General features: G+C 63.1%; 6 non-coding genes across 6 annotated transcripts; all 6 read left to right on the forward strand.

The window, feature by feature from the left end:
- Positions 1-678: 678 nt before the first annotated feature.
- LOC142864999 (5S ribosomal RNA) lies at positions 679-797 on the forward strand. Its single transcript, XR_012915287.1, has one exon. It is a non-coding gene; the product is annotated as a 5S ribosomal RNA (ribosomal RNA).
- A 3,781-nt stretch (positions 798-4,578) lies between these two features.
- LOC142865000 (5S ribosomal RNA) lies at positions 4,579-4,697 on the forward strand. Its single transcript, XR_012915288.1, has one exon. It is a non-coding gene; the product is annotated as a 5S ribosomal RNA (ribosomal RNA).
- A 3,776-nt stretch (positions 4,698-8,473) lies between these two features.
- Positions 8,474-8,592, forward strand: LOC142865001 (5S ribosomal RNA). The gene has a single exon (XR_012915289.1). It is a non-coding gene; the product is annotated as a 5S ribosomal RNA (ribosomal RNA).
- Positions 8,593-12,374: 3,782 nt separating this feature from the next.
- On the forward strand, positions 12,375-12,493 carry LOC142865002 (5S ribosomal RNA). The gene has a single exon (XR_012915290.1). It is a non-coding gene; the product is annotated as a 5S ribosomal RNA (ribosomal RNA).
- A 3,783-nt stretch (positions 12,494-16,276) lies between these two features.
- LOC142865003 (5S ribosomal RNA) lies at positions 16,277-16,395 on the forward strand. The gene has a single exon (XR_012915291.1). It is a non-coding gene; the product is annotated as a 5S ribosomal RNA (ribosomal RNA).
- Positions 16,396-20,177: 3,782 nt separating this feature from the next.
- LOC142865005 (5S ribosomal RNA) lies at positions 20,178-20,296 on the forward strand. Its single transcript, XR_012915293.1, has one exon. It is a non-coding gene; the product is annotated as a 5S ribosomal RNA (ribosomal RNA).
- The last annotated feature ends 3,782 nt before the right edge of the window (positions 20,297-24,078 follow it).

Genomic DNA, 24,078 nt, shown 5'->3' on the forward strand with positions numbered 1-24,078 from the left:
CCCAGGCCCCTTGGACTGGGCCACAGGAGGACACTGAGGAGGGTCCCGGCCCCCACGAAGCGGTGCCGGCAGTTCTCCACGGGCTTGGGCGTTTTCCAGAGGTAGGAGATGGAGGGGACTGATTTCTTCAGCGCCCCCCAAACCACGCCACCCCACCAAACCCATGGGACACATCCCCAGAGAGAGACGCCCCATACACTGGCTGTGCCCCAGCCCTGGCCCGGGGGAATAGGCGGCAGCCCACACACAGGGCGAGGGGGGGGGCGCAGCTGAAAGGGGTTGTGGGGGAGGGCGGCCCCTGGCTGGGGTCAAAGGGCGAGCGTCCCGCGCGTGCGCAGTCAGCGGCAGCGACGCGCTGGGGGTGGGCAGCGGGTAGGTGAAGGAGGCCGGGCGAGGAGACGAGGGGGGCTGGGAGGGCTCCACCTTGGCGAGTCCAGCCGTGGAGGCGCATCTTGTGTGAGTGTGAGTGAGTGTGAGTGTGTGTGTGTGTGTGTAGAGAGAGACAGCCCCCCACCCCGCCCCGCCCCGCCCCGCCCCGCCCATCACCCCGGACCCTGGGAGCCCGCGGGACCAGGCCGGCCCGGCCCGGCCCGGCGTGGGGCCTGGGGCGGGAGGCGGCGGCGGGGAAGCCCAGAGAGGCTCGGCTTCTCGAGCGGGGCAGGGGCGCCCTCCGCCGCCGTCTAGGGCCACACCACCCTGAACGCCCCCGATCTCGTCTGGTCTCGGAAGCTAAGCAGGGTCGGGCCTGGTTAGTACTTGGATGGGAGACCGCCTGGGAATACCGGGTGCCACAGGCTGCTGCTTTTTTTTTTTTTTTTTTTTTTTTTTTGCCTCTTGTTCTGTCCCCTTTCTGGGAGCGCGGCGGCGGCCCGGGGTGGGGGTCACCCCCACCCTCAGCGCGCGCGCGGTGCCTGGCGCCCCAGCCCGCACCGTGGGGCCTCCTCTTGTCCCAAGCCGCGACACCGCCGCCACGCGGCAGCATGCGTGGCATCTGGACTGTCAGGTCTCAGACCAAAGGTCTGCTCTGTGGGAACCGACACGCTGGAGGAAACCTTGAGAGTCTGAGAGGGGAGGGAGTTCCAGAAGAAGGCCAGGATGTCATTTTGAGGGAGTATGTGACCAGAACTCGTCCCGTTGCTTTTGGGGTTCTATGGGCTACACGCAGGAATCTTTGGTGGTGGCACCTGATGTTGGGGGATCCGGAGTCACACCCAGACCTGCTCCACAGGCCTCCTTTTACTTTTCTCTTCGGATTCATTATTTTTAAAAAGTGTCTCTTACCTCTAGGATTGCATTTTCTTTTCTCTCTCTTTTCAAGCAGATGATGGGAGTACAAGTATTCAGGTGACATGTGTTGCCCGTGCCGCCCTCCCCCCTGTGTTCTTTTTTTTTTTTTTTTTTTTGAGACAGAGTCTCGTTTTGCTGCCCAGGCTAGAGTGAGTGCCATGGCGTCAGCCTAGCTCACAGCAACCTCAATCTCCGGGCTCAAGCAATCCTGCTGCCTCAGCCTCCCGAGTAGTTGGGACTACAGGCATGCACCACCACGCCCGGCTGTGTTTTTCTATATATATTAGTTGGCCAATTAATTTCTCTCTATTTTTAGTAGAGACGGGGTCTCGCTCTTGCTCAGGCTGGTTTCGAACTCCTGACCTGGAGCAATCCGCCCGCCTCGGCCTCCCAGAGAGCTAGGATTACAGGCGTGAGCCACCGCGCCCGGCCCCCCCTGTGTTCTTATTCATATACCTCTCATGTTGTTCCAGCGTATTGTGGGGGTACCAATGTTAAGGTCGGGTGCCTTGCCCTCTCCAAGCCTCCCCCCTCGGGTCAGAGCTTCAAGTGCGCCCATCCCCCAGTCGGTGCGCACCCACCCCATGCCTAATGGATGTGTATGCCCCTCCCCTCCCCCCACCCGCCCGACACCCACCCGATGAAGGTGATTCCTCTCTGTCCACTTAGGCGTCCATCCGTTCGTACCAATTTGCTGGTGAGCGCGCTCACGTGGTGCTCGTGTGTCCATTCTTGGGATACTTGGCCTACTGGAACGGGTTCCAGCTCTGGCCAGGAGAACACGAGAGGCGCCCTCTCACCGCTGCTCCTCACAGCCGAATGGCACTCCGTGGTGTCCACGTGCCACATTTTATTGATGCACTCCTGGATGGATGGGCACTCGGGTCGCTTCCACGTCTTTGGGATTGTGAATTGTGCCCTAACTGTAACCCTAACCCTTACCCAGCCCGTCTCCTCTGCCCCTGCCTGACGCACTCCTCCCCGGCCAGGCCCGTCACTGTCCTGGGCCCCCGCCTGACCGGCTCCTCCCCGCCCGGCCTGTCACCGTCCTCTGCCCCTGTCTGACACGCTCCTTCCCGCCCGGCCTCTCACCGTCCTCGGCCCCTGCCTGACCGGCTCCTCCGTCGCCTGGGCCTTCCAAGGGCTTGGTGTGGATGCTGCTTCCAGGAAGCCCTCCAGAAACCCGGCAGCAGGGTGGCCGCAGCAGTCTCCAGCAGCCGTCCCTAAGTCGCGTGAGTGCGGGGGACGTGCCCCCGCTGTGCCGCGGGGGCCCAGCCTGGTGTCTTCCCTGAGGCCCTGCGGCTGCCGGCTGGGCTGCCGCTCCCCGCAAGGGGAGAGCCGCGGAGGTGGGGACCGCCTCCTGATGGGGACGTACACGCAGCTCTCCACGTCGGATTCCGGGGCTCTCTGTCCTGCCCGAAGGCCCAGCTGGCCTGCGGGTCCTTAGAGTGGCAAAAACCTCCGAAAACTGAGACTGAGGGTCCGGTGGGTGTCTGCACTTTTGTGCTGGGCACCCCAGGGAGGCCCGGGGGCTGGCTGGACAACGTGGTCTGCTGGGCGGGGGGGGGGGTGTTGGAGGAGCAACTGATGCCCTTTGCACTTTGGGTAGCAAGAGTCTGAGGTGTCTCTGAGCCCTGTGCCCTGTGGGGGCGGGGCGGGGGGGAGGAGGAGGAGGAGGAGGAGGAGGTGGGAAGGGCGGGGCCTGCAGTCCTGTTCCCGGGGTGGCACGGCAAGTGGCTTCTTCCACAGGCTGCTTGGCCTGGGCTCCCTGCACCTGGGCCTTTGGAGGACCGGCCCTGTGCTTGCCAACACTTCCTGCAGGGACCCAGAGCTGGGAGGTGGCATCTCTCAGCCCTGGGTCGGGCAGAGCCCCAGCGGGCCATGCCCACAACCTCTCTCAGCACCGGTCCCCCAGAAGGCTCCTTTGGGACCAGGATTCTCTTGCGGTGACTCTTTAAGGTCTGGCCCCTGGATGGAGGGGCACCAGGAGTAGAGGAGCAGGAAGGGGAAGGGGGTGGCCATGCGAGGGGACACTTTGAGGCCAAGTCCCAGCTTCAGCCTGATCCTCCTGGGAACCCCGCTCTGAGACAAGGAGCCGGGCTTCGCATTCCCACAGCAGCCAGTCGTGGGCTGAGGACACCTGGGGCGTTGGGAACTCCCTGGCTTCTCCTTGGTTTAACATCTAGAGCTGCTTGTGAATCGCGCCGCCACACACACCCGAGTGCAGGTGTCTTCCGCACAGACTGCGGGCCTCGCTCTTCTGAATGCCGCTAGCTCGCCACCCACCCACGGGTGAACCTGGTCAGGGTGCTTTCTCTCAGGGGCAGACTCTTTTCCGGGCGGGCTACCGGTGTCTCTGTTTGCTCGTTTCTTTCTTCCATTTCGGGAAAGTCTTCCTTGCTGGCTGTGGAAATCTCCTATGCCTTCCCTCGCCTATTCTGTCAGCTTTAAAATTCTCTTTCAGTTGCCACCCTCACAGATGGATTAGGAAACTCTTTCCGGTGCACTCATTAGTGAAATGACCTCCAGGAAGCTGGAATCCAATATCTAATGGCCGATTTTTAGCGAGTCCACACGCCAGGGTGGTCGGGGTCCAATGCAGCCCCGGCCAGGCCCAGGCCCCTTGGACTGGGCCACAGGAGGACACTGAGGAGGGTCCCGGCCCCCACGAAGCGGTGCCGGCAGTTCTCCACGGGCTTGGGCGTTTTCCAGAGGTAGGAGATGGAGGGGACTGATTTCTTCAGCGCCCCCCAAACCACGCCACCCCACCAAACCCATGGGACACATCCCCAGAGAGAGACGCCCCATACACTGGCTGTGCCCCAGCCCTGGCCCGGGGGAATAGGCGGCAGCCCACACACAGGGCGAGGGGGGGGGCGCAGCTGAAAGGGGTTGTGGGGGAGGGCGGCCCCTGGCTGGGGTCAAAGGGCGAGCGTCCCGCGCGTGCGCAGTCAGCGGCAGCGACGCGCTGGGGGTGGGCAGCGGGTAGGTGAAGGAGGCCGGGCGAGGAGACGAGGGGGGCTGGGAGGGCTCCACCTTGGCGAGTCCAGCCGTGGAGGCGCATCTTGTGTGAGTGTGAGTGAGTGTGAGTGTGTGTGTGTGTGTGTAGAGAGAGACAGCCCCCCACCCCGCCCCGCCCCGCCCCGCCCCGCCCATCACCCCGGACCCTGGGAGCCCGCGGGACCAGGCCGGCCCGGCCCGGCCCGGCGTGGGGCCTGGGGCGGGAGGCGGCGGCGGGGAAGCCCAGAGAGGCTCGGCTTCTCGAGCGGGGCAGGGGCGCCCTCCGCCGCCGTCTAGGGCCACACCACCCTGAACGCCCCCGATCTCGTCTGGTCTCGGAAGCTAAGCAGGGTCGGGCCTGGTTAGTACTTGGATGGGAGACCGCCTGGGAATACCGGGTGCCACAGGCTGCTGCTTTTTTTTTTTTTTTTTTTTTTTTTTTGCCTCTTGTTCTGTCCCCTTTCTGGGAGCGCGGCGGCGGCCCGGGGTGGGGGTCACCCCCACCCTCAGCGCGCGCGCGGTGCCTGGCGCCCCAGCCCGCACCGTGGGGCCTCCTCTTGTCCCAAGCCGCGACACCGCCGCCACGCGGCAGCATGCGTGGCATCTGGACTGTCAGGTCTCAGACCAAAGGTCTGCTCTGTGGGAACCGACACGCTGGAGGAAACCTTGAGAGTCTGAGAGGGGAGGGAGTTCCAGAAGAAGGCCAGGATGTCATTTTGAGGGAGTATGTGACCAGAACTCGTCCCGTTGCTTTTGGGGTTCTATGGGGTACACGCAGGAATCTTTGGTGGTGGCACCTGATGTTGGGGGATCCGGAGTCACACCCAGACCTGCTCCACAGGCCTCCTTTTACTTTTCTCTTCGGATTCATTATTTTTAAAAAGTGTCTCTTACCTCTAGGATTGCATTTTCTTTTCTCTCTCTTTTCAAGCAGATGATGGGAGTACAAGTATTCAGGTGACATGTGTTGCCCGTGCCGCCCTCCCCCCTGTGTTCTTTTTTTTTTTTTTTTTTTTGAGACAGAGTCTCGTTTTGCTGCCCAGGCTAGAGTGAGTGCCATGGCGTCAGCCTAGCTCACAGCAACCTCAATCTCCGGGCTCAAGCAATCCTGCTGCCTCAGCCTCCCGAGTAGTTGGGACTACAGGCATGCACCACCACGCCCGGCTGTGTTTTTCTATATATATTAGTTGGCCAATTAATTTCTCTCTATTTTTAGTAGAGACGGGGTCTCGCTCTTGCTCAGGCTGGTTTCGAACTCCTGACCTGGAGCAATCCGCCCGCCTCGGCCTCCCAGAGAGCTAGGATTACAGGCGTGAGCCACCGCGCCCGGCCCCCCCTGTGTTCTTATTCATATACCTCTCATGTTGTTCCAGCGTATTGTGGGGGTACCAATGTTAAGGTCGGGTGCCTTGCCCTCTCCAAGCCTCCCCCCTCGGGTCAGAGCTTCAAGTGCGCCCATCCCCCAGTCGGTGCGCACCCACCCCATGCCTAATGGATGTGTATGCCCCTCCCCTCCCCCCACCCGCCCGACACCCACCCGATGAAGGTGATTCCTCTCTGTCCACTTAGGCGTCCATCCGTTCGTACCAATTTGCTGGTGAGCGCGCTCACGTGGTGCTCGTGTGTCCATTCTTGGGATACTTGGCCTACTGGAACGGGTTCCAGCTCTGGCCAGGAGAACACGAGAGGCGCCCTCTCACCGCTGCTCCTCACAGCCGAATGGCACTCCGTGGTGTCCACGTGCCACATTTTATTGATGCACTCCTGGATGGATGGGCACTCGGGTCGCTTCCACGTCTTTGGGATTGTGAATTGTGCCCTAACTGTAACCCTAACCCTTACCCAGCCCGTCTCCTCTGCCCCTGCCTGACGCACTCCTCCCCGGCCAGGCCCGTCACTGTCCTGGGCCCCCGCCTGACCGGCTCCTCCCCGCCCGGCCTGTCACCGTCCTCTGCCCCTGTCTGACACGCTCCTTCCCGCCCGGCCTCTCACCGTCCTCGGCCCCTGCCTGACCGGCTCCTCCGTCGCCTGGGCCTTCCAAGGGCTTGGTGTGGATGCTGCTTCCAGGAAGCCCTCCAGAAACCCGGCAGCAGGGTGGCCGCAGCAGTCTCCAGCAGCCGTCCCTAAGTCGCGTGAGTGCGGGGGACGTGCCCCCGCTGTGCCGCGGGGGCCCAGCCTGGTGTCTTCCCTGAGGCCCTGCGGCTGCCGGCTGGGCTGCCGCTCCCCGCAAGGGGAGAGCCGCGGAGGTGGGGACCGCCTCCTGATGGGGACGTACACGCAGCTCTCCACGTCGGATTCCGGGGCTCTCTGTCCTGCCCGAAGGCCCAGCTGGCCTGCGGGTCCTTAGAGTGGCAAAAACCTCCGAAAACTGAGACTGAGGGTCCGGTGGGTGTCTGCACTTTTGTGCTGGGCACCCCAGGGAGGCCCGGGGGCTGGCTGGACAACGTGGTCTGCTGGGCGGGGGGGGGGTGTTGGAGGAGCAACTGATGCCCTTTGCACTTTGGGTAGCAAGAGTCTGAGGTGTCTCTGAGCCCTGTGCCCTGTGGGGGCGGGGCGGGGGGGAGGAGGAGGAGGAGGAGGAGGAGGTGGGAAGGGCGGGGCCTGCAGTCCTGTTCCCGGGGTGGCACGGCAAGTGGCTTCTTCCACAGGCTGCTTGGCCTGGGCTCCCTGCACCTGGGCCTTTGGAGGACCGGCCCTGTGCTTGCCAACACTTCCTGCAGGGACCCAGAGCTGGGAGGTGGCATCTCTCAGCCCTGGGTCGGGCAGAGCCCCAGCGGGCCATGCCCACAACCTCTCTCAGCACCGGTCCCCCAGAAGGCTCCTTTGGGACCAGGATTCTCTTGCGGTGACTCTTTAAGGTCTGGCCCCTGGATGGAGGGGCACCAGGAGTAGAGGAGCAGGAAGGGGAAGGGGGTGGCCATGCGAGGGGACACTTTGAGGCCAAGTCCCAGCTTCAGCCTGATCCTCCTGGGAACCCCGCTCTGAGACAAGGAGCCGGGCTTCGCATTCCCACAGCAGCCAGTCGTGGGCTGAGGACACCTGGGGCGTTGGGAACTCCCTGGCTTCTCCTGGGTTTAACGTCTAGAGCTGCTTGTGAATCGCGCCGCCACACACACCCGAGCGCAGGTGTCTTCCGCACAGACTGCGGGCCTCGCTCTTCTGAATGCCGCTAGCTCGCCACCCACCCACGGGTGAACCTGGTCAGGGTGCTTTCTCTCAGGGGCAGACTCTTTTCCGGGCGGGCTACCGGTGTCTCTGTTTGCTCGTTTCTTTCTTCCATTTCGGGAAAGTCTTCCTTGCTGGCTGTGGAAATCTCCTATGCCTTCCCTCGCCTATTCTGTCAGCTTTAAAATTCTCTTTCAGTTGCCACCCTCACAGATGGATTAGGAAACTCTTTCCGGTGCACTCATTAGTGAAATGACCTCCAGGAAGCTGGAATCCAATATCTAATGGCCGATTTTTAGCGAGTCCACACGCCAGGGTGGTCGGGGTCCAATGCAGCCCCGGCCAGGCCCAGGCCCCTTGGACTGGGCCACAGGAGGACACTGAGGAGGGTCCCGGCCCCCACGAAGCGGTGCCGGCAGTTCTCCACGGGCTTGGGCGTTTTCCAGAGGTAGGAGATGGAGGGGACTGATTTCTTCAGCGCCCCCCAAACCACGCCACCCCACCCCACCCATGGGACACATCCCCAGAGAGAGACGCCCCATACACTGGCTGTGCCCCAGCCCTGGCCCGGGGGAATAGGCGGCAGCCCACACACAGGGCGAGGGGGGGGGCGCAGCTGAAAGGGGTTGTGGGGGAGGGCGGCCCCTGGCTGGGGTCAAAGGGCGAGCGTCCCGCGCGTGCGCAGTCAGCGGCAGCGACGCGCTGGGGGTGGGCAGCGGGTAGGTGAAGGAGGCCGGGCGAGGAGACGAGGGGGGCTGGGAGGGCTCCACCTTGGCGAGTCCAGCCGTGGAGGCGCATCTTGTGTGAGTGTGAGTGTGAGTGTGTGTGTGTGTGTGTAGAGAGAGACAGCCCCCCACCCCGCCCCGCCCCGCCCCGCCCCGCCCATCACCCCGGACCCTGGGAGCCCGCGGGACCAGGCCGGCCCGGCCCGGCCCGGCGCGGGGCCTGGGGCGGGAGGCGGCGGCGGGGAAGCCCAGAGAGGCTCGGCTTCTCGAGCGGGGCAGGGGCGCCCTCCGCCGCCGTCTAGGGCCACACCACCCTGAACGCCCCCGATCTCGTCTGGTCTCGGAAGCTAAGCAGGGTCGGGCCTGGTTAGTACTTGGATGGGAGACCGCCTGGGAATACCGGGTGCCACAGGCTGCTGCTTTTTTTTTTTTTTTTTTTTTTTTTTTGCCTCTTGTTCTGTCCCCTTTCTGGGAGCGCGGCGGCGGCCCGGGGTGGGGGTCACCCCCACCCTCAGCGCGCGCGCGGTGCCTGGCGCCCCAGCCCGCACCGTGGGGCCTCCTCTTGTCCCAAGCCGCGACACCGCCGCCACGCGGCAGCATGCGTGGCATCTGGACTGTCAGGTCTCAGACCAAAGGTCTGCTCTGTGGGAACCGACACGCTGGAGGAAACCTTGAGAGTCTGAGAGGGGAGGGAGTTCCAGAAGAAGGCCAGGATGTCATTTTGAGGGAGTATGTGACCAGAACTCGTCCCGTTGCTTTTGGGGTTCTATGGGCTACACGCAGGAATCTTTGGTGGTGGCACCTGATGTTGGGGGATCCGGAGTCACACCCAGACCTGCTCCACAGGCCTCCTTTTACTTTTCTCTTCGGATTCATTATTTTTAAAAAGTGTCTCTTACCTCTAGGATTGCATTTTCTTTTCTCTCTCTTTTCAAGCAGATGATGGGAGTACAAGTATTCAGGTGACATGTGTTGCCCGTGCCGCCCTCCCCCCTGTGTTCTTTTTTTTTTTTTTTTTTTTGAGACAGAGTCTCGTTTTGCTGCCCAGGCTAGAGTGAGTGCCATGGCGTCAGCCTAGCTCACAGCAACCTCAATCTCCGGGCTCAAGCAATCCTGCTGCCTCAGCCTCCCGAGTAGTTGGGACTACAGGCATGCACCACCACGCCCGGCTGTGTTTTTCTATATATATTAGTTGGCCAATTAATTTCTCTCTATTTTTAGTAGAGACGGGGTCTCGCTCTTGCTCAGGCTGGTTTCGAACTCCTGACCTGGAGCAATCCGCCCGCCTCGGCCTCCCAGAGAGCTAGGATTACAGGCGTGAGCCACCGCGCCCGGCCCCCCCTGTGTTCTTATTCATATACCTCTCATGTTGTTCCAGCGTATTGTGGGGGTACCAATGTTAAGGTCGGGTGCCTTGCCCTCTCCAAGCCTCCCCCCTCGGGTCAGAGCTTCAAGTGCGCCCATCCCCCAGTCGGTGCGCACCCACCCCATGCCTAATGGATGTGTATGCCCCTCCCCTCCCCCCACCCGCCCGACACCCACCCGATGAAGGTGATTCCTCTCTGTCCACTTAGGCGTCCATCCGTTCGTACCAATTTGCTGGTGAGCGCGCTCACGTGGTGCTCGTGTGTCCATTCTTGGGATACTTGGCCTACTGGAACGGGTTCCAGCTCTGGCCAGGAGAACACGAGAGGCGCCCTCTCACCGCTGCTCCTCACAGCCGAATGGCACTCCGTGGTGTCCACGTGCCACATTTTATTGATGCACTCCTGGATGGATGGGCACTCGGGTCGCTTCCACGTCTTTGGGATTGTGAATTGTGCCCTAACTGTAACCCTAACCCTTACCCAGCCCGTCTCCTCTGCCCCTGCCTGACGCACTCCTCCCCGGCCAGGCCCGTCACTGTCCTGGGCCCCCGCCTGACCGGCTCCTCCCCGCCCGGCCTGTCACCGTCCTCTGCCCCTGTCTGACACGCTCCTTCCCGCCCGGCCTCTCACCGTCCTCGGCCCCTGCCTGACCGGCTCCTCCGTCGCCTGGGCCTTCCAAGGGCTTGGTGTGGATGCTGCTTCCAGGAAGCCCTCCAGAAACCCGGCAGCAGGGTGGCCGCAGCAGTCTCCAGCAGCCGTCCCTAAGTCGCGTGAGTGCGGGGGACGTGCCCCCGCTGTGCCGCGGGGGCCCAGCCTGGTGTCTTCCCTGAGGCCCTGCGGCTGCCGGCTGGGCTGCCGCTCCCCGCAAGGGGAGAGCCGCGGAGGTGGGGACCGCCTCCTGATGGGGACGTACACGCAGCTCTCCACGTCGGATTCCGGGGCTCTCTGTCCTGCCCGAAGGCCCAGCTGGCCTGCGGGTCCTTAGAGTGGCAAAAACCTCCGAAAACTGAGACTGAGGGTCCGGTGGGTGTCTGCACTTTTGTGCTGGGCACCCCAGGGAGGCCCGGGGGCTGGCTGGACAACGTGGTCTGCTGGGCGGGGGGGGGGGGTGTTGGAGGAGCAACTGATGCCCTTTGCACTTTGGGTAGCAAGAGTCTGAGGTGTCTCTGAGCCCTGTGCCCTGTGGGGGCGGGGCGGGGGGGAGGAGGAGGAGGAGGAGGAGGAGGTGGGAAGGGCGGGGCCTGCAGTCCTGTTCCCGGGGTGGCACGGCAAGTGGCTTCTTCCACAGGCTGCTTGGCCTGGGCTCCCTGCACCTGGGCCTTTGGAGGACCGGCCCTGTGCTTGCCAACACTTCCTGCAGGGACCCAGAGCTGGGAGGTGGCATCTCTCAGCCCTGGGTCGGGCAGAGCCCCAGCGGGCCATGCCCACAACCTCTCTCAGCACCGGTCCCCCAGAAGGCTCCTTTGGGACCAGGATTCTCTTGCGGTGACTCTTTAAGGTCTGGCCCCTGGATGGAGGGGCACCAGGAGTAGAGGAGCAGGAAGGGGAAGGGGGTGGCCGTGCGAGGGGACACTTTGAGGCCAAGTCCCAGCTTCAGCCTGATCCTCCTGGGAACCCCGCTCTGAGACAAGGAGCCGGGCTTCGCATTCCCACAGCAGCCAGTCGTGGGCTGAGGACACCTGGGGCGTTGGGAACTCCCTGGCTTCTCCTGGGTTTAACGTCTAGAGCTGCTTGTGAATCGCGCCGCCACACACACCCGAGCGCAGGTGTCTTCCGCACAGACTGCGGGCCTCGCTCTTCTGAATGCCGCTAGCTCGCCACCCACCCACGGGTGAACCTGGTCAGGGTGCTTTCTCTCAGGGGCAGACTCTTTTCCGGGCGGGCTACCGGTGTCTCTGTTTGCTCGTTTCTTTCTTCCATTTCGGGAAAGTCTTCCTTGCTGGCTGTGGAAATCTCCTATGCCTTCCCTCGCCTATTCTGTCAGCTTTAAAATTCTCTTTCAGTTGCCACCCTCACAGATGGATTAGGAAACTCTTTCCGGTGCACTCATTAGTGAAATGACCTCCAGGAAGCTGGAATCCAATATCTAATGGCCGATTTTTAGCGAGTCCACACGCCAGGGTGGTCGGGGTCCAATGCAGCCCCGGCCAGGCCCAGGCCCCTTGGACTGGGCCACAGGAGGACACTGAGGAGGGTCCCGGCCCCCACGAAGCGGTGCCGGCAGTTCTCCACGGGCTTGGGCGTTTTCCAGAGGTAGGAGATGGAGGGGACTGATTTCTTCAGCGCCCCCCAAACCACGCCACCCCACCAAACCCATGGGACACATCCCCAGAGAGAGACGCCCCATACACTGGCTGTGCCCCAGCCCTGGCCCGGGGGAATAGGCGGCAGCCCACACACAGGGCGAGGGGGGGGGCGCAGCTGAAAGGGGTTGTGGGGGAGGGCGGCCCCTGGCTGGGGTCAAAGGGCGAGCGTCCCGCGCGTGCGCAGTCAGCGGCAGCGACGCGCTGGGGGTGGGCAGCGGGTAGGTGAAGGAGGCCGGGCGAGGAGACGAGGGGGGCTGGGAGGGCTCCACCTTGGCGAGTCCAGCCGTGGAGGCGCATCTTGTGTGAGTGTGAGTGAGTGTGAGTGTGTGTGTGTGTGTGTAGAGAGAGACAGCCCCCCACCCCGCCCCGCCCCGCCCCGCCCCGCCCATCACCCCGGACCCTGGGAGCCCGCGGGACCAGGCCGGCCCGGCCCGGCCCGGCGCGGGGCCTGGGGCGGGAGGCGGCGGCGGGGAAGCCCAGAGAGGCTCGGCTTCTCGAGCGGGGCAGGGGCGCCCTCCGCCGCCGTCTAGGGCCACACCACCCTGAACGCCCCCGATCTCGTCTGGTCTCGGAAGCTAAGCAGGGTCGGGCCTGGTTAGTACTTGGATGGGAGACCGCCTGGGAATACCGGGTGCCACAGGCTGCTGCTTTTTTTTTTTTTTTTTTTTTTTTTTTGCCTCTTGTTCTGTCCCCTTTCTGGGAGCGCGGCGGCGGCCCGGGGTGGGGGTCACCCCCACCCTCAGCGCGCGCGCGGTGCCTGGCGCCCCAGCCCGCACCGTGGGGCCTCCTCTTGTCCCAAGCCGCGACACCGCCGCCACGCGGCAGCATGCGTGGCATCTGGACTGTCAGGTCTCAGACCAAAGGTCTGCTCTGTGGGAACCGACACGCTGGAGGAAACCTTGAGAGTCTGAGAGGGGAGGGAGTTCCAGAAGAAGGCCAGGATGTCATTTTGAGGGAGTATGTGACCAGAACTCGTCCCGTTGCTTTTGGGGTTCTATGGGCTACACGCAGGAATCTTTGGTGGTGGCACCTGATGTTGGGGGATCCGGAGTCACACCCAGACCTGCTCCACAGGCCTCCTTTTACTTTTCTCTTCGGATTCATTATTTTTAAAAAGTGTCTCTTACCTCTAGGATTGCATTTTCTTTTCTCTCTCTTTTCAAGCAGATGATGGGAGTACAAGTATTCAGGTGACATGTGTTGCCCGTGCCGCCCTCCCCCCTGTGTTCTTTTTTTTTTTTTTTTTTTTGAGACAGAGTCTCGTTTTGCTGCCCAGGCTAGAGTGAGTGCCATGGCGTCAGCCTAGCTCACAGCAACCTCAATCTCCGGGCTCAAGCAATCCTGCTGCCTCAGCCTCCCGAGTAGTTGGGACTACAGGCATGCACCACCACGCCCGGCTGTGTTTTTCTATATATATTAGTTGGCCAATTAATTTCTCTCTATTTTTAGTAGAGACGGGGTCTCGCTCTTGCTCAGGCTGGTTTCGAACTCCTGACCTGGAGCAATCCGCCCGCCTCGGCCTCCCAGAGAGCTAGGATTACAGGCGTGAGCCACCGCGCCCGGCCCCCCCTGTGTTCTTATTCATATACCTCTCATGTTGTTCCAGCGTATTGTGGGGGTACCAATGTTAAGGTCGGGTGCCTTGCCCTCTCCAAGCCTCCCCCCTCGGGTCAGAGCTTCAAGTGCGCCCATCCCCCAGTCGGTGCGCACCCACCCCATGCCTAATGGATGTGTATGCCCCTCCCCTCCCCCCACCCGCCCGACACCCACCCGATGAAGGTGATTCCTCTCTGTCCACTTAGGCGTCCATCCGTTCGTACCAATTTGCTGGTGAGCGCGCTCACGTGGTGCTCGTGTGTCCATTCTTGGGATACTTGGCCTACTGGAACGGGTTCCAGCTCTGGCCAGGAGAACACGAGAGGCGCCCTCTCACCGCTGCTCCTCACAGCCGAATGGCACTCCGTGGTGTCCACGTGCCACATTTTATTGATGCACTCCTGGATGGATGGGCACTCGGGTCGCTTCCACGTCTTTGGGATTGTGAATTGTGCCCTAACTGTAACCCTAACCCTTACCCAGCCCGTCTCCTCTGCCCCTGCCTGACGCACTCCTCCCCGGCCAGGCCCGTCACTGTCCTGGGCCCCCGCCTGACCGGCTCCTCCCCGCCCGGCCTGTCACCGTCCTCTGCCCCTGTCTGACACGCTCCTTCCCGCCCGGCCTCTCACCGTCCTCGGCCCCTGCCTGACCGGCTCCTCCGTCGCCTGGGCCTTCCAAGGGCTTGGTGTGGATGCTGCTTCCAGGAAGCCCTCCAGAAACCCGGCAGCAGGGTGGCCGCAGCAGTCTCCAGCAGCCGTCCCTAAGTCGCGTGAGTGCGGGGGACGTGCCCCCGCTGTGCCGCGGGGGCCCAGCCTGGTGTCTTCCCTGAGGCCCTGCGGCTGCCGGCTGGGCTGCCGCTCCCCGCAAGGGGAGAGCCGCGGAGGTGGGGACCGCCTCCTGATGGGGACGTACACGCAGCTCTCCACGTCGGATTCCGGGGCTCTCTGTCCTGCCCGAAGGCCCAGCTGGCCTGCGGGTCCTTAGAGTGGCAAAAACCTCCGAAAACTGAGACTGAGGGTCCGGTGGGTGTCTGCACTTTTGTGCTGGGCACCCCAGGGAGGCCCGGGGGCTGGCTGGACAACGTGGTCTGCTGGGCGGGGGGGGGGGGGTGTTGGAGGAGCAACTGATGCCCTTTGCACTTTGGGTAGCAAGAGTCTGAGGTGTCTCTGAGCCCTGTGCCCTGTGGGGGCGGGGCGGGGGGGAGGAGGAGGAGGAGGAGGAGGAGGTGGGAAGGGCGGGGCCTGCAGTCCTGTTCCCGGGGTGGCACGGCAAGTGGCTTCTTCCACAGGCTGCTTGGCCTGGGCTCCCTGCACCTGGGCCTTTGGAGGACCGGCCCTGTGCTTGCCAACACTTCCTGCAGGGACCCAGAGCTGGGAGGTGGCATCTCTCAGCCCTGGGTCGGGCAGAGCCCCAGCGGGCCATGCCCACAACCTCTCTCAGCACCGGTCCCCCAGAAGGCTCCTTTGGGACCAGGATTCTCTTGCGGTGACTCTTTAAGGTCTGGCCCCTGGATGGAGGGGCACCAGGAGTAGAGGAGCAGGAAGGGGAAGGGGGTGGCCGTGCGAGGGGACACTTTGAGGCCAAGTCCCAGCTTCAGCCTGATCCTCCTGGGAACCCCGCTCTGAGACAAGGAGCCGGGCTTCGCATTCCCACAGCAGCCAGTCGTGGGCTGAGGACACCTGGGGCGTTGGGAACTCCCTGGCTTCTCCTGGGTTTAACGTCTAGAGCTGCTTGGGAATCGCGCCGCCACACACACCCGAGCGCAGGTGTCTTCCGCACAGACTGCGGGCCTCGCTCTTCTGAATGCCGCTAGCTCGCCACCCACCCACGGGTGAACCTGGTCAGGGTGCTTTCTCTCAGGGGCAGACTCTTTTCCGGGCGGGCTACCGGTGTCTCTGTTTGCTCGTTTCTTTCTTCCATTTCGGGAAAGTCTTCCTTGCTGGCTGTGGAAATCTCCTATGCCTTCCCTCGCCTATTCTGTCAGCTTTAAAATTCTCTTTCAGTTGCCACCCTCACAGATGGATTAGGAAACTCTTTCCGGTGCACTCATTAGTGAAATGACCTCCAGGAAGCTGGAATCCAATATCTAATGGCCGATTTTTAGCGAGTCCACACGCCAGGGTGGTCGGGGTCCAATGCAGCCCCGGCCAGGCCCAGGCCCCTTGGACTGGGCCACAGGAGGACACTGAGGAGGGTCCCGGCCCCCACGAAGCGGTGCCGGCAGTTCTCCACGGGCTTGGGCGTTTTCCAGAGGTAGGAGATGGAGGGGACTGATTTCTTCAGCGCCCCCCAAACCACGCCACCCCACCCCACCCATGGGACACATCCCCAGAGAGAGACGCCCCATACACTGGCTGTGCCCCAGCCCTGGCCCGGGGGAATAGGCGGCAGCCCACACACAGGGCGAGGGGGGGGGCGCAGCTGAAAGGGGTTGTGGGGGAGGGCGGCCCCTGGCTGGGGTCAAAGGGCGAGCGTCCCGCGCCTGCGCAGTCAGCGGCAGCGACGCGCTGGGGGTGGGCAGCGGGTAGGTGAAGGAGGCCGGGCGAGGAGACGAGGGGGGCTGGGAGGGCTCCACCTTGGCGAGTCCAGCCGTGGAGGCGCATCTTGTGTGAGTGTGAGTGAGTGTGAGTGTGTGTGTGTGTGTGTAGAGAGAGACAGCCCCCCACCCCGCCCCGCCCCGCCCCGCCCCGCCCATCACCCCGGACCCTGGGAGCCCGCGGGACCAGGCCGGCCCGGCCCGGCCCGGCGCGGGGCCTGGGGCGGGAGGCGGCGGCGGGGAAGCCCAGAGAGGCTGGGCTTCTCGAGCGGGGCAGGGGCGCCCTCCGCCGCCGTCTAGGGCCACACCACCCTGAACGCCCCCGATCTCGTCTGGTCTCGGAAGCTAAGCAGGGTCGGGCCTGGTTAGTACTTGGATGGGAGACCGCCTGGGAATACCGGGTGCCACAGGCTGCTGCTTTTTTTTTTTTTTTTTTTTTTTTTTTGCCTCTTGTTCTGTCCCCTTTCTGGGAGCGCGGCGGCGGCCCGGGGTGGGGGTCACCCCCACCCTCAGCGCGCGCGCGGTGCCTGGCGCCCCAGCCCGCACCGTGGGGCCTCCTCTTGTCCCAAGCCGCGACACCGCCGCCACGCGGCAGCATGCGTGGCATCTGGACTGTCAGGTCTCAGACCAAAGGTCTGCTCTGTGGGAACCGACACGCTGGAGGAAACCTTGAGAGTCTGAGAGGGGAGGGAGTTCCAGAAGAAGGCCAGGATGTCATTTTGAGGGAGTATGTGACCAGAACTCGTCCCGTTGCTTTTGGGGTTCTATGGGCTACACGCAGGAATCTTTGGTGGTGGCACCTGATGTTGGGGGATCCGGAGTCACACCCAGACCTGCTCCACAGGCCTCCTTTTACTTTTCTCTTCGGATTCATTATTTTTAAAAAGTGTCTCTTACCTCTAGGATTGCATTTTCTTTTCTCTCTCTTTTCAAGCAGATGATGGGAGTACAAGTATTCAGGTGACATGTGTTGCCCGTGCCGCCCTCCCCCCTGTGTTCTTTTTTTTTTTTTTTTTTTTGAGACAGAGTCTCGTTTTGCTGCCCAGGCTAGAGTGAGTGCCATGGCGTCAGCCTAGCTCACAGCAACCTCAATCTCCGGGCTCAAGCAATCCTGCTGCCTCAGCCTCCCGAGTAGTTGGGACTACAGGCATGCACCACCACGCCCGGCTGTGTTTTTCTATATATATTAGTTGGCCAATTAATTTCTCTCTATTTTTAGTAGAGACGGGGTCTCGCTCTTGCTCAGGCTGGTTTCGAACTCCTGACCTGGAGCAATCCGCCCGCCTCGGCCTCCCAGAGAGCTAGGATTACAGGCGTGAGCCACCGCGCCCGGCCCCCCCTGTGTTCTTATTCATATACCTCTCATGTTGTTCCAGCGTATTGTGGGGGTACCAATGTTAAGGTCGGGTGCCTTGCCCTCTCCAAGCCTCCCCCCTCGGGTCAGAGCTTCAAGTGCGCCCATCCCCCAGTCGGTGCGCACCCACCCCATGCCTAATGGATGTGTATGCCCCTCCCCTCCCCCCACCCGCCCGACACCCACCCGATGAAGGTGATTCCTCTCTGTCCACTTAGGCGTCCATCCGTTCGTACCAATTTGCTGGTGAGCGCGCTCACGTGGTGCTCGTGTGTCCATTCTTGGGATACTTGGCCTACTGGAACGGGTTCCAGCTCTGGCCAGGAGAACACGAGAGGCGCCCTCTCACCGCTGCTCCTCACAGCCGAATGGCACTCCGTGGTGTCCACGTGCCACATTTTATTGATGCACTCCTGGATGGATGGGCACTCGGGTCGCTTCCACGTCTTTGGGATTGTGAATTGTGCCCTAACTGTAACCCTAACCCTTACCCAGCCCGTCTCCTCTGCCCCTGCCTGACGCACTCCTCCCCGGCCAGGCCCGTCACTGTCCTGGGCCCCCGCCTGACCGGCTCCTCCCCGCCCGGCCTGTCACCGTCCTCTGCCCCTGTCTGACACGCTCCTTCCCGCCCGGCCTCTCACCGTCCTCGGCCCCTGCCTGACCGGCTCCTCCGTCGCCTGGGCCTTCCAAGGGCTTGGTGTGGATGCTGCTTCCAGGAAGCCCTCCAGAAACCCGGCAGCAGGGTGGCCGCAGCAGTCTCCAGCAGCCGTCCCTAAGTCGCGTGAGTGCGGGGGACGTGCCCCCGCTGTGCCGCGGGGGCCCAGCCTGGTGTCTTCCCTGAGGCCCTGCGGCTGCCGGCTGGGCTGCCGCTCCCCGCAAGGGGAGAGCCGCGGAGGTGGGGACCGCCTCCTGATGGGGACGTACACGCAGCTCTCCACGTCGGATTCCGGGGCTCTCTGTCCTGCCCGAAGGCCCAGCTGGCCTGCGGGTCCTTAGAGTGGCAAAAACCTCCGAAAACTGAGACTGAGGGTCCGGTGGGTGTCTGCACTTTTGTGCTGGGCACCCCAGGGAGGCCCGGGGGCTGGCTGGACAACGTGGTCTGCTGGGCGGGGGGGGGGGGTGTTGGAGGAGCAACTGATGCCCTTTGCACTTTGGGTAGCAAGAGTCTGAGGTGTCTCTGAGCCCTGTGCCCTGTGGGGGCGGGGCGGGGGGGAGGAGGAGGAGGAGGAGGAGGAGGTGGGAAGGGCGGGGCCTGCAGTCCTGTTCCCGGGGTGGCACGGCAAGTGGCTTCTTCCACAGGCTGCTTGGCCTGGGCTCCCTGCACCTGGGCCTTTGGAGGACCGGCCCTGTGCTTGCCAACACTTCCTGCAGGGACCCAGAGCTGGGAGGTGGCATCTCTCAGCCCTGGGTCGGGCAGAGCCCCAGCGGGCCATGCCCACAACCTCTCTCAGCACCGGTCCCCCAGAAGGCTCCTTTGGGACCAGGATTCTCTTGCGGTGACTCTTTAAGGTCTGGCCCCTGGATGGAGGGGCACCAGGAGTAGAGGAGCAGGAAGGGGAAGGGGGTGGCCGTGCGAGGGGACACTTTGAGGCCAAGTCCCAGCTTCAGCCTGATCCTCCTGGGAACCCCGCTCTGAGACAAGGAGCCGGGCTTCGCATTCCCACAGCAGCCAGTCGTGGGCTGAGGACACCTGGGGCGTTGGGAACTCCCTGGCTTCTCCTGGGTTTAACGTCTAGAGCTGCTTGTGAATCGCGCCGCCACACACACCCGAGCGCAGGTGTCTTCCGCACAGACTGCGGGCCTCGCTCTTCTGAATGCCGCTAGCTCGCCACCCACCCACGGGTGAACCTGGTCAGGGTGCTTTCTCTCAGGGGCAGACTCTTTTCCGGGCGGGCTACCGGTGTCTCTGTTTGCTCGTTTCTTTCTTCCATTTCGGGAAAGTCTTCCTTGCTGGCTGTGGAAATCTCCTATGCCTTCCCTCGCCTATTCTGTCAGCTTTAAAATTCTCTTTCAGTTGCCACCCTCACAGATGGATTAGGAAACTCTTTCCGGTGCACTCATTAGTGAAATGACCTCCAGGAAGCTGGAATCCAATATCTAATGGCCGATTTTTAGCGAGTCCACACGCCAGGGTGGTCGGGGTCCAATGCAGCCCCGGCCAGGCCCAGGCCCCTTGGACTGGGCCACAGGAGGACACTGAGGAGGGTCCCGGCCCCCACGAAGCGGTGCCGGCAGTTCTCCACGGGCTTGGGCGTTTTCCAGAGGTAGGAGATGGAGGGGACTGATTTCTTCAGCGCCCCCCAAACCACGCCACCCCACCCCACCCATGGGACACATCCCCAGAGAGAGACGCCCCATACACTGGCTGTGCCCCAGCCCTGGCCCGGGGGAATAGGCGGCAGCCCACACACAGGGCGAGGGGGGGGGCGCAGCTGAAAGGGGTTGTGGGGGAGGGCGGCCCCTGGCTGGGGTCAAAGGGCGAGCGTCCCGCGCCTGCGCAGTCAGCGGCAGCGACGCGCTGGGGGTGGGCAGCGGGTAGGTGAAGGAGGCCGGGCGAGGAGACGAGGGGGGCTGGGAGGGCTCCACCTTGGCGAGTCCAGCCGTGGAGGCGCATCTTGTGTGAGTGTGAGTGAGTGTGAGTGTGTGTGTGTGTGTGTAGAGAGAGACAGCCCCCCACCCCGCCCCGCCCCGCCCCGCCCCGCCCATCACCCCGGACCCTGGGAGCCCGCGGGACCAGGCCGGCCCGGCCCGGCCCGGCGCGGGGCCTGGGGCGGGAGGCGGCGGCGGGGAAGCCCAGAGAGGCTGGGCTTCTCGAGCGGGGCAGGGGCGCCCTCCGCCGCCGTCTAGGGCCACACCACCCTGAACGCCCCCGATCTCGTCTGGTCTCGGAAGCTAAGCAGGGTCGGGCCTGGTTAGTACTTGGATGGGAGACCGCCTGGGAATACCGGGTGCCACAGGCTGCTGCTTTTTTTTTTTTTTTTTTTTTTTTTTTGCCTCTTGTTCTGTCCCCTTTCTGGGAGCGCGGCGGCGGCCCGGGGTGGGGGTCACCCCCACCCTCAGCGCGCGCGCGGTGCCTGGCGCCCCAGCCCGCACCGTGGGGCCTCCTCTTGTCCCAAGCCGCGACACCGCCGCCACGCGGCAGCATGCGTGGCATCTGGACTGTCAGGTCTCAGACCAAAGGTCTGCTCTGTGGGAACCGACACGCTGGAGGAAACCTTGAGAGTCTGAGAGGGGAGGGAGTTCCAGAAGAAGGCCAGGATGTCATTTTGAGGGAGTATGTGACCAGAACTCGTCCCGTTGCTTTTGGGGTTCTATGGGCTACACGCAGGAATCTTTGGTGGTGGCACCTGATGTTGGGGGATCCGGAGTCACACCCAGACCTGCTCCACAGGCCTCCTTTTACTTTTCTCTTCGGATTCATTATTTTTAAAAAGTGTCTCTTACCTCTAGGATTGCATTTTCTTTTCTCTCTCTTTTCAAGCAGATGATGGGAGTACAAGTATTCAGGTGACATGTGTTGCCCGTGCCGCCCTCCCCCCTGTGTTCTTTTTTTTTTTTTTTTTTTTGAGACAGAGTCTCGTTTTGCTGCCCAGGCTAGAGTGAGTGCCATGGCGTCAGCCTAGCTCACAGCAACCTCAATCTCCGGGCTCAAGCAATCCTGCTGCCTCAGCCTCCCGAGTAGTTGGGACTACAGGCATGCACCACCACGCCCGGCTGTGTTTTTCTATATATATTAGTTGGCCAATTAATTTCTCTCTATTTTTAGTAGAGACGGGGTCTCGCTCTTGCTCAGGCTGGTTTCGAACTCCTGACCTGGAGCAATCCGCCCGCCTCGGCCTCCCAGAGAGCTAGGATTACAGGCGTGAGCCACCGCGCCCGGCCCCCCCTGTGTTCTTATTCATATACCTCTCATGTTGTTCCAGCGTATTGTGGGGGTACCAATGTTAAGGTCGGGTGCCTTGCCCTCTCCAAGCCTCCCCCCTCGGGTCAGAGCTTCAAGTGCGCCCATCCCCCAGTCGGTGCGCACCCACCCCATGCCTAATGGATGTGTATGCCCCTCCCCTCCCCCCACCCGCCCGACACCCACCCGATGAAGGTGATTCCTCTCTGTCCACTTAGGCGTCCATCCGTTCGTACCAATTTGCTGGTGAGCGCGCTCACGTGGTGCTCGTGTGTCCATTCTTGGGATACTTGGCCTACTGGAACGGGTTCCAGCTCTGGCCAGGAGAACACGAGAGGCGCCCTCTCACCGCTGCTCCTCACAGCCGAATGGCACTCCGTGGTGTCCACGTGCCACATTTTATTGATGCACTCCTGGATGGATGGGCACTCGGGTCGCTTCCACGTCTTTGGGATTGTGAATTGTGCCCTAACTGTAACCCTAACCCTTACCCAGCCCGTCTCCTCTGCCCCTGCCTGACGCACTCCTCCCCGGCCAGGCCCGTCACTGTCCTGGGCCCCCGCCTGACCGGCTCCTCCCCGCCCGGCCTGTCACCGTCCTCTGCCCCTGTCTGACACGCTCCTTCCCGCCCGGCCTCTCACCGTCCTCGGCCCCTGCCTGACCGGCTCCTCCGTCGCCTGGGCCTTCCAAGGGCTTGGTGTGGATGCTGCTTCCAGGAAGCCCTCCAGAAACCCGGCAGCAGGGTGGCCGCAGCAGTCTCCAGCAGCCGTCCCTAAGTCGCGTGAGTGCGGGGGACGTGCCCCCGCTGTGCCGCGGGGGCCCAGCCTGGTGTCTTCCCTGAGGCCCTGCGGCTGCCGGCTGGGCTGCCGCTCCCCGCAAGGGGAGAGCCGCGGAGGTGGGGACCGCCTCCTGATGGGGACGTACACGCAGCTCTCCACGTCGGATTCCGGGGCTCTCTGTCCTGCCCGAAGGCCCAGCTGGCCTGCGGGTCCTTAGAGTGGCAAAAACCTCCGAAAACTGAGACTGAGGGTCCGGTGGGTGTCTGCACTTTTGTGCTGGGCACCCCAGGGAGGCCCGGGGGCTGGCTGGACAACGTGGTCTGCTGGGCGGGGGGGGGGGGTGTTGGAGGAGCAACTGATGCCCTTTGCACTTTGGGTAGCAAGAGTCTGAGGTGTCTCTGAGCCCTGTGCCCTGTGGGGGCGGGGCGGGGGGGAGGAGGAGGAGGAGGAGGAGGAGGTGGGAAGGGCGGGGCCTGCAGTCCTGTTCCCGGGGTGGCACGGCAAGTGGCTTCTTCCACAGGCTGCTTGGCCTGGGCTCCCTGCACCTGGGCCTTTGGAGGACCGGCCCTGTGCTTGCCAACACTTCCTGCAGGGACCCAGAGCTGGGAGGTGGCATCTCTCAGCCCTGGGTCGGGCAGAGCCCCAGCGGGCCATGCCCACAACCTCTCTCAGCACCGGTCCCCCAGAAGGCTCCTTTGGGACCAGGATTCTCTTGCGGTGACTCTTTAAGGTCTGGCCCCTGGATGGAGGGGCACCAGGAGTAGAGGAGCAGGAAGGGGAAGGGGGTGGCCGTGCGAGGGGACACTTTGAGGCCAAGTCCCAGCTTCAGCCTGATCCTCCTGGGAACCCCGCTCTGAGACAAGGAGCCGGGCTTCGCATTCCCACAGCAGCCAGTCGTGGGCTGAGGACACCTGGGGCGTTGGGAACTCCCTGGCTTCTCCTGGGTTTAACGTCTAGAGCTGCTTGTGAATCGCGCCGCCACACACACCCGAGCGCAGGTGTCTTCCGCACAGACTGCGGGCCTCGCTCTTCTGAATGCCGCTAGCTCGCCACCCACCCACGGGTGAACCTGGTCAGGGTGCTTTCTCTCAGGGGCAGACTCTTTTCCGGGCGGGCTACCGGTGTCTCTGTTTGCTCGTTTCTTTCTTCCATTTCGGGAAAGTCTTCCTTGCTGGCTGTGGAAATCTCCTATGCCTTCCCTCGCCTATTCTGTCAGCTTTAAAATTCTCTTTCAGTTGCCACCCTCACAGATGGATTAGGAAACTCTTTCCGGTGCACTCATTAGTGAAATGACCTCCAGGAAGCTGGAATCCAATATCTAATGGCCGATTTTTAGCGAGTCCACACGCCAGGGTGGTCGGGGTCCAATGCAGCCCCGGCCAGGCCCAGGCCCCTTGGACTGGGCCACAGGAGGACACTGAGGAGGGTCCCGGCCCCCACGAAGCGGTGCCGGCAGTTCTCCACGGGCTTGGGCGTTTTCCAGAGGTAGGAGATGGAGGGGACTGATTTCTTCAGCGCCCCCCAAACCACGCCACCCCACCCCACCCATGGGACACATCCCCAGAGAGAGACGCCCCATACACTGGCTGTGCCCCAGCCCTGGCCCGGGGGAATAGGCGGCAGCCCACACACAGGGCGAGGGGGGGGGCGCAGCTGAAAGGGGTTGTGGGGGAGGGCGGCCCCTGGCTGGGGTCAAAGGGCGAGCGTCCCGCGCCTGCGCAGTCAGCGGCAGCGACGCGCTGGGGGTGGGCAGCGGGTAGGTGAAGGAGGCCGGGCGAGGAGACGAGGGGGGCTGGGAGGGCTCCACCTTGGCGAGTCCAGCCGTGGAGGCGCATCTTGTGTGAGTGTGAGTGAGTGTGAGTGTGTGTGTGTGTGTGTAGAGAGAGACAGCCCCCCACCCCGCCCCGCCCCGCCCCGCCCCGCCCATCACCCCGGACCCTGGGAGCCCGCGGGACCAGGCCGGCCCGGCCCGGCCCGGCGCGGGGCCTGGGGCGGGAGGCGGCGGCGGGGAAGCCCAGAGAGGCTGGGCTTCTCGAGCGGGGCAGGGGCGCCCTCCGCCGCC

Source organism: Microcebus murinus, chromosome 27 (genome assembly GCF_040939455.1).
Source record: "Microcebus murinus isolate Inina chromosome 27, M.murinus_Inina_mat1.0, whole genome shotgun sequence".
In the NCBI taxonomy this organism is placed as follows: Eukaryota; Metazoa; Chordata; class Mammalia; order Primates; family Cheirogaleidae; genus Microcebus; species Microcebus murinus.